The sequence below is a fragment of the Apodemus sylvaticus genome, chromosome 3, assembly GCF_947179515.1.
Source record: "Apodemus sylvaticus chromosome 3, mApoSyl1.1, whole genome shotgun sequence".
Lineage (NCBI taxonomy): Eukaryota > Metazoa > Chordata > Mammalia > Rodentia > Muridae > Apodemus > Apodemus sylvaticus.
In genome coordinates, this window is record NC_067474.1 from 146,353,714 (window position 1) to 146,361,602 (window position 7,889).

Sequence of the window (7,889 nt, forward strand, 5' to 3'; positions counted from 1 at the left end):
TGCATCATCTCTGCCTGAACCGTGCCGGCCCTAGCTGCTTGCCTTGCTATGCTTTAGAGTTGCAACTTAAGGATCGCCTCGCACTCTGAGCCTCCGCACAGACCTCACCCCCTCTTTCAGGCGTGGTGTTATGACCTCTCTCCACACTCTCCTCAGCCAGTGCTTACATCTGTGGCTTCTCTTCTCTTCCACTGAGAGGGCCTGAGGCCTGGACTTTTTCTTTTGCTCCTAGACACTCGGAGCCTGTTGTCTTCCGACTAGAGCACGGAAGCTTCTGGGATGTGAGGTCCTCCTCACTCCTCCACCCCCACTCCTTATCCTTGGTGCTTGAGTGTGACGCCCCTGATACTTTCTACATTCAGAGCCTGGGTATCTGTCCTGTCTCCCACCCCTTTTCCAAGGGACCAGGCTCCAAGTAATGCTTAGGTTCAGTAACAGCCACTGTTGCCTCTGAGACTCAGTTTCCCCAGCAACAGACAAACGGAACTGAAGCTGAAAATCAAAGATCCCTTTCCCTCTGTCCTTTAGGATTTCCCAGAGTAAAGCAAGGTGCAGTAAAACCATCAAACCAGGTCACACCATACGAGGAAAGAAGGTTTATTTGGGGGGGGGGCGTTCAGAGCTTCCAGGACCACCTCTGAGGGGCAGAGAGAATAACAAAAAAGATGAGGAGAACCTTGCCAGTTAGGAAGGAAACAGGCAGAGATGGGGAGGGAGCCTGTGAACTGGAACAGCCTGGAAGTCAGAAGTTAGAGTAGCAATGGGGGATGTTTGCACCCTGACCTACGAAGAAAAGCCAGGAGGGTAGTGTAGGAGCTTTGATGAAGTATAGGTAAGTGCTAATAGGCATGTTCTTTATTTGCCTGAGGTGAAGGAACACAGAAGTTGCAGTTCTTTCTGATAGACAAATTTCTAAGTATGGCTGAGTGTAAGGTTTGTCCATCCATCATCTGTTTACCCTGCCAGAGTCTATCTTGAGCTCAGCTAGGCTGTCCTGTAGGACACTGTCAATGCCAAAACTGTTTTGATGGTCTGAGGAGGGCTCTTTAGACTTAACACCCAGCACCAGAGCCCATTCCACAGACAGGGCATCTGCTCAGACACCCTCTGCGTCCTGCTGCCAGGTCTGTCCCAGTCAGGTTCTGCCTGGGTATCTATCGCACACATTTGGATCTTCCCTGGGTGGTTCATTTTGCTCCCAGCAATCTTTAGACTTCCTACCTGGACAGGATCAGCATACTGCAGAGTTCCACAGCCCTTGAGAAGCCCACATGTGGGAAGGCTCCTGTCAAGTTCCCTTTTCAGGCCAGAGATGCCTCCCAGTCTATTTCCTGACTACTCTTACTTCCCCCAAAGGCCTAAGTTTGGTCGAAACCAACCTTACTTTGTCTGCCTCTCCTCATATCCTGGATCACTAGATTCATAGCTGAGACTGTGGGTATCACAGGTGAACAGCTGTTCTTTAGGCTCAAAGGAAACTCCAGTTCCCTAACTTTAAAAGGCAGGCCAATGAACTCAACCTGGACTACAGGAGGATCTCTGGTGATTAGATAATAGTCAGCATTCCCTCAGGAACTTGTGAAACTGGTCCTCATCTACCAAAAGGAGTCACTTACCTAAATATGGCAGAAGGAACATATATGTCTGCCTGTGGTTCCTACGGCCTATCAAATCTTATACTGGTCTCTAGGTTCCCTCAGCATCAGTCTCCTAAGTACCTGTTAACATATTTCAAAGTTCATGCTAACAACCTAGCCTTTCTTACCTTTTCCACTTAAGGAATGAATCTGCCTCCATTTTAGGCTTAAAAAAAGATCATATAGTAAAGACTTATACCCATTTCTGTTTATAACTGACTCTCAAGGCTAGGCCCACCTTTAAACTTACCTACAAGTGGTTCTGTACCGCCTGTCCCAGGAGATGACAACCATCTCTTTGTTTCAGAAAGTTGTTTATAATTATCCTGTAACACTATCTTCCTTTCAAAAAGTTATTACCACCTGTTATGACTACCATGTTACAACTGCCTGTTATGACTACCATGTTATAACTGTCTTGCCATTGTATCTTTGTTTCTTGCCATTGTATCTTTGTTTCCAGAGGTTGTTCTGAGTAAGTTCTTATGCTTATGTTTTGCTCCTATAACCCTGCCTATTTTGCCCACCAAGGCCCCTATTTGGAAACATCCTACCCCTGAGCTATAAAAACCTTGTCTTTCTTGCATCCAAGGTTGACCTCTGGAACCCACCTTAGGGGAAGGAAGCTTGTATATATGAACAAAAAGTTTGCTTTAATTACTTGTTTGCTTTAATTAATTTGCCACAATGATCTGGGTTAGTGGTTTTTCTCCTCCCATCTTTGTGATTAATATTTGGAGGCCCCAGCAAGATCAAGACCATAACTCAAATTTAGACATTTAAAAGCCAGACCTTTCCCCCTGGCCCTCTGGGACTGAGGAGCTGCTCTCTAGAAGGTACAGACCTTGGAGACATTCCAAGGTTCTGAGATATACTTTTTTGGCAGACTTCCTGAGAGAATTGACAAAAAGAAAACAAACGCCTTTTTCTCTTCTAGTCTTTCTTTCTTTCTTTCTTTCTTTCTTTCTTTCTTTCTTTCTTTCTTTCTTTCTTTCTTTTTAATTGATGCCTCCTCTAGTAAGTGACAGAAAGAAACTTTTTAACTCTTTCTGTAACATCTGTTTGTGTTTGTGTTTCTGTTCAGGTTCTGTGGATCCCCATGGAGAAGGGTGTCTGATAAGATCCAACATTTCTGTCCAGGACAACAATCAAGAAGTTGTGTAGCCCATCTGGATATTTGGGAATAACTAGAGCCACCAGTTCTTTTTTTGACCCATCTTAGGAACCTGGGAACACCCTGACAAGACTGAGGGCTGAGAAATTAGAAAAGCTTGTCATTCAAGTGCCCATTGGCAGGGTTTCAACAACCTAGGCTGTACAACAGAACTCAGGAACCCCAAGGACTTTCCGTGATGGGGGAGGAGGTGGGAGAGATTGGACAGGCCCAGAACAAAGTGTCAGGCATTACCAGGAGCTGAGATAGAAATCAGAGAGGCCCAGACTAACTGAACTGCCATTTGGGAAGCCTCTGGCAGGTTCCCAGTGCCTGGGTTGTGCAAAGAGGCATTTTGAGAAAAAGCCTCCTATTTGAAAAAAACAAAACCAAATGAAACAAACAAAACAAAAACAACAGAAACCACTTAGGTCAAACTGGTGAAGCTTGGATGCCCCGCCCCCTCTGTTGTCTGTGAGCCTTGGATGCCCCGCCCCCTCTGTTGTCTTGGATGCCCCGCCCTCTTTGTTGTCTTGAATGCCTCGCCCCCTCGCTGTCACTCCTCTGCTGTGTTGGTTTCATTTGCACTGTCTCAGTGTACTACTCATTTGTACTGTCTCAGGTCCTGGATTCTGTCCTACGCTTTGGGTTCCTTTTTCCTGTCTCCATTCCTTGTATGTGTTTCCGAGCCTCAGTGAATCTTCAGTTACAGACATTCGGACTTGGGAGCCAGATCAACCTCTAGCAGCTTCCTCTCCCACTCAACCATGCTGGGGCAATGTGGACACCTTCCTCCATAGCATGCCTCCCTGATCAGCTATGTGCACTGCCCACCCCATCCCCACTCCCCACCCGGGCCCCAATCCACCACTGCTGCTTGCCAACGCTACCTCAACAGCTAAAGCTAAAAGCTTTTCTCTGGTCACTGGATTCAGTTTAGCAGGGATTCAAATGTGTTTTGGGTATGGGTAATGTTGAAATAGTTTCTTAAGCTATTCTGTTGTATTGAAAAGCTGGCTCTAGAGTTGTAAAGTTTCTGTCCTATGTCAGGCAAACCACCAGACTTAATGCCAAACAAAATCAAAATAAAAAACAAATAAGCAAATAAACAAACAAACAAACAAAAAAACAAGGCAGAGCAGCTAAAAATATTAGAATATTGGCTCATTTACCTGTCTGAAAATGTACCTCAGGGTTTATGAGTTTACTGGATATGGTTAGAAATATGTAGACTCTGTAAAAAAGGTTGACTTAAAATGTATAACACATAATTAATAATTAGAAAGCTGCATAGTTCTTGAAGACCAAAGACTAAATCCATTGATGTCGACAGTCTTGGGCAAGTCTTTTTTAACTAACCTTGATTTCTTTTTTCTTTCTTTTTTTTTTTTTAAAGATTTATTTATGTATATGAGTACACTGTAGCTGTACAGATGGTTGTGAGCAATCATGTGGTTGCTGGAAATTTGAATTCAGGACTTCTACTCTCTCTGATCAGCCCTGCTTGCTCTGGCCTAAAGATTTATTTATTATTATATCTAAGTACACTATAGCTGTCTTTAGAAGCTACCAGAAGAGGGAGGGCATCAGATCTCTTTACGGATGGTTGTGAGTCACCATGTGGTTGCTGGGATTTGAACTCAGGACCTTTGGAAGAACAGTCAGTGCTCTTAACTGATGAGCCATCTCTCCAGGCCTAACCTTAATTTCTTAACTCCTGCAGTTCTGCTTCTGGCTAACTGTTCTTGTTAACATGGTTTAAATGCTTAAAGGCTCGCCCTAAGGAAGGCTCAAGACTGCACTGGAAAGGAAAACAACCAATGTAGTCATTGCTACAGCTAAAGTTAGAGCCACAACTACTAACCACCTGAAACTGAAACGTTCTTATCTTATGATGCAACAAAACAATGACCTAAGTTGTCTGGTAAAGAACCTATAGAATGACCAGGCTAACAGAGACTGACTTAAGAATGTATAGCTAACATCTTGTCTTTGTTAACACTGTTTAGCTATTTTGATAAACTGAGTCACACAAGAAACTGTGATATTCTGTAATGGTGCACTAGGAAAGAACCAGGAAAGTAAAGTTGCCAGTCTCCATATGGGTTACATTCATGATTAATGCTAAAAGAGCTTCAGTTCAAGAATTGTGATTTTAAGTCTAAATTTAACAGGAATAAAACTACATAGGGGCTGGAGAGATGGCTCAGTGGTTAAGAGCACTGACTGCTCTTCCAGAGGTCCTGAGTTCAAATCCCAGCAACCACGTGGTGGCTCACAACCATCCGTAATGAGATCTGATGCCCTCTTCTGGAGTGTCTGAAGACAGCTACAGTGTACTTACATATAACAATAAATAAATCTTTAAAAAAAGAAAGAAAGAAAAAGAAAAAAAGTAAGTGGTGGCACACGCCCTTAATCCTAGCATTTGGGAGGCAGAGGCAGGCGGATTTCTGAGTTCAAGGCCAGCTTGGTCCAGGATAGCCAGGGCTACACAGGGAAATCCTGTCTCGAAAAAAACCAAAAATAAATAAATAAATAAAATTTTATAGTTTGTAATAGCTACTAACTTTTTGTAAACTGTTAAAGGTTTACATGCAGATTAATAGTCACCTTATAAATGATCACTTTATTTGTAAATATAATTCATTTTCAGGAACAGCTTGATTTAGCCTCCTGCATACGTTTTCTGTTTTGTGTGTGTGTGTTTGTGTGTATAAAAAATTCTGCTTTTCCTTCCCAGTCCTGCCCCTGGAATGACGACTCTGAGACAAATAATTTATTATTAATGCGTTGGCCACAAGCTCTGGCTCATTCCCTGACTAGCTCATAGCTTATTTAACCTATTCAAACTATTCTATGTCTACCATTTGGTTAGTTACCTCTTCTTCAGTCCCGCCCACTTCTTCCTTCACAATTCCTCTCATCTCCCTCGGCATCTCCCTGAGTTCATCTACCTGCTGGTTTATGTCCTGTCTCCATTGTCCATCTCTCTTTTCTCTCTGAGTCCCCTTTTATTCTCTCACTATTTCCCAGAATCCTCTCTTCCTGGTCACGCCCCAAGTCTTACCTCAGCTCATTGGCCATCAGCCCTAAGTGAAGCCCTGAACCAAATTCTAACCCTGACCCTAATTTAGGCAATGCTTATAAAAAGTCTACAGTTTTCAAGGTTAAACCTAAAACAAGTAACTAGAAACAAGTAAAGTTTATTTAAAATCAGATATACTTAATAGTTGGCCCTGAAAACTTTCCAGAGACTTGCTAAATATGATATTTAAAGTGTTTAATGAAAAAAGCTTTCTATGAAAGACAGAGATACGATCCTAAGGTCTCCGAAGAAGACAGATGGGGATAGGCCTGGTTTGTGGTGACGCTAACCTCTGGGCACAGGTTCCCCCTTCCTTACCTGCTGCCAGGCCTGCCCACACAGGGTACACTGCTGGGTTGCCTGCCCTGCCCTGCCTAGTCACAGAGGGTCAGTTTTTCCAAGTTCCTCATCCACAGGAATATCTCTTGAATTTTCTGGATATGGCAGCCAAAGGCCTCTGTTGTCCTGTGCAGCAACTGAGTATCTAATACTGCCCCATGTGACAGCTGAAGACGTATGTTCACTGTCCCTAACAAAGCCATCAAGACCACAGGAACCTTGGGCAACCTCATGGGGAGCAGTAAGTCTCTGTCTTTTTAATTGATACAGAGGCCATTTGGATTATCTTTCCTTCTATAATTTATCTCAGATCTCTGATGGTGTCGATGGCTAACTGTAACTTCATCAGTTTAGCAGCAGCTGCCTGGTCAATGCATTTCGTATATAAAAACCAGGTCTTAAATTTTCTTTTTTTTTTTTTTAATTTTTGTTATTGATTTATTTTATGCATATGAGTACACCACCATTGCTCTCTTTAGACACACCAGAAGAGGGCACCAGACCCCATCACAGATGACTGTAAACCACCATGTGGTTGCTGGGATTTGAACTCAGGACCTCTGGAAGAGCAGTCAGTGCTCTTAACCACTGAGCCATCTCTCCAGCCCCCAGGTCTTAATTTTCTAGAGCTACTAAATCATCCAATGAAAAAAGACGATCTCTCCAGGTGTGGTGGTGCACGCCTTTAATCTTTACAGATTTCTGAGTTTGAGGCCAGCCTGATCTACAGAGTGAGTTCCAGATCAGCTAGGGCTATACAGAGAAACCCTATCTGGGAAAAAAAACAAAATCCAAAAGAAAAGAAAAGAAATCAGCTATAAACTACAAACTGCCCCAAAGATGATCTATACCACACCAGCCCGAGGAAGGCCTACAAAACCAGAACAGCCTGGAGCTGCTGAAGGCTGATGTAAACCAGTCCGGCGGATGGGCCTGCTCCCTGGCTCTTCAGCTGGGTCAGCAAAGCAGATGCTTCTGATGGATACCCCATGACCCCAACCCCCTCCTGGCCTTTGGCTAATATTAGAGCCTTCCTGGGCCCTGACAACAACTTCCTAATTTCAGCAGGAAGTAGTTACAGAGATTACACTTGGTTTTAGCTAAAAGGCTGATAAGTGATAGTTACAGAGATTATACCACCCCTTGTTCTCAACAAGGGTTTAGAATATTAGATTCAAAGGAAACTCCCTGGCAAAGGGGACAAAATGGCTACCTAGTGGTAAGTACACCACATGGCCTTAGAATATTTGTTCTATGCTTACTGAACAGGTATAGCAGGGTGCGCATCTTTTAATGCATTACAAACTTTGTCCCCCCTCCTGCTCCCAGATAAAGAACGTTAAGATCCAATCAAAAAATTGACAGGGACACATAAGGCGAGGGGGGATGATGAACCACCCTGCCTCCATTTTAGGACTATCAGCCATCTTATAGTGAAGACAAACTGGGTTCACTCCTGTTTATGATTAACCCTCTGTTTTCCAAGGTTTGGGTATGTCCTACCTGTAACCTTAACTACAACTGCTTCTGTACTACCTGTTCAGAGAAATATCTACCATGTCTTTGTTTAAGAGAGTTGTTTGTGCCAGGCAGTGGTGGCGCACGCCTGTAATCCCAGCACTCTGGGAGGCAGAGGCAGGCAGATTTCTGAGTTTGAGTCTAGCCTGGTCTA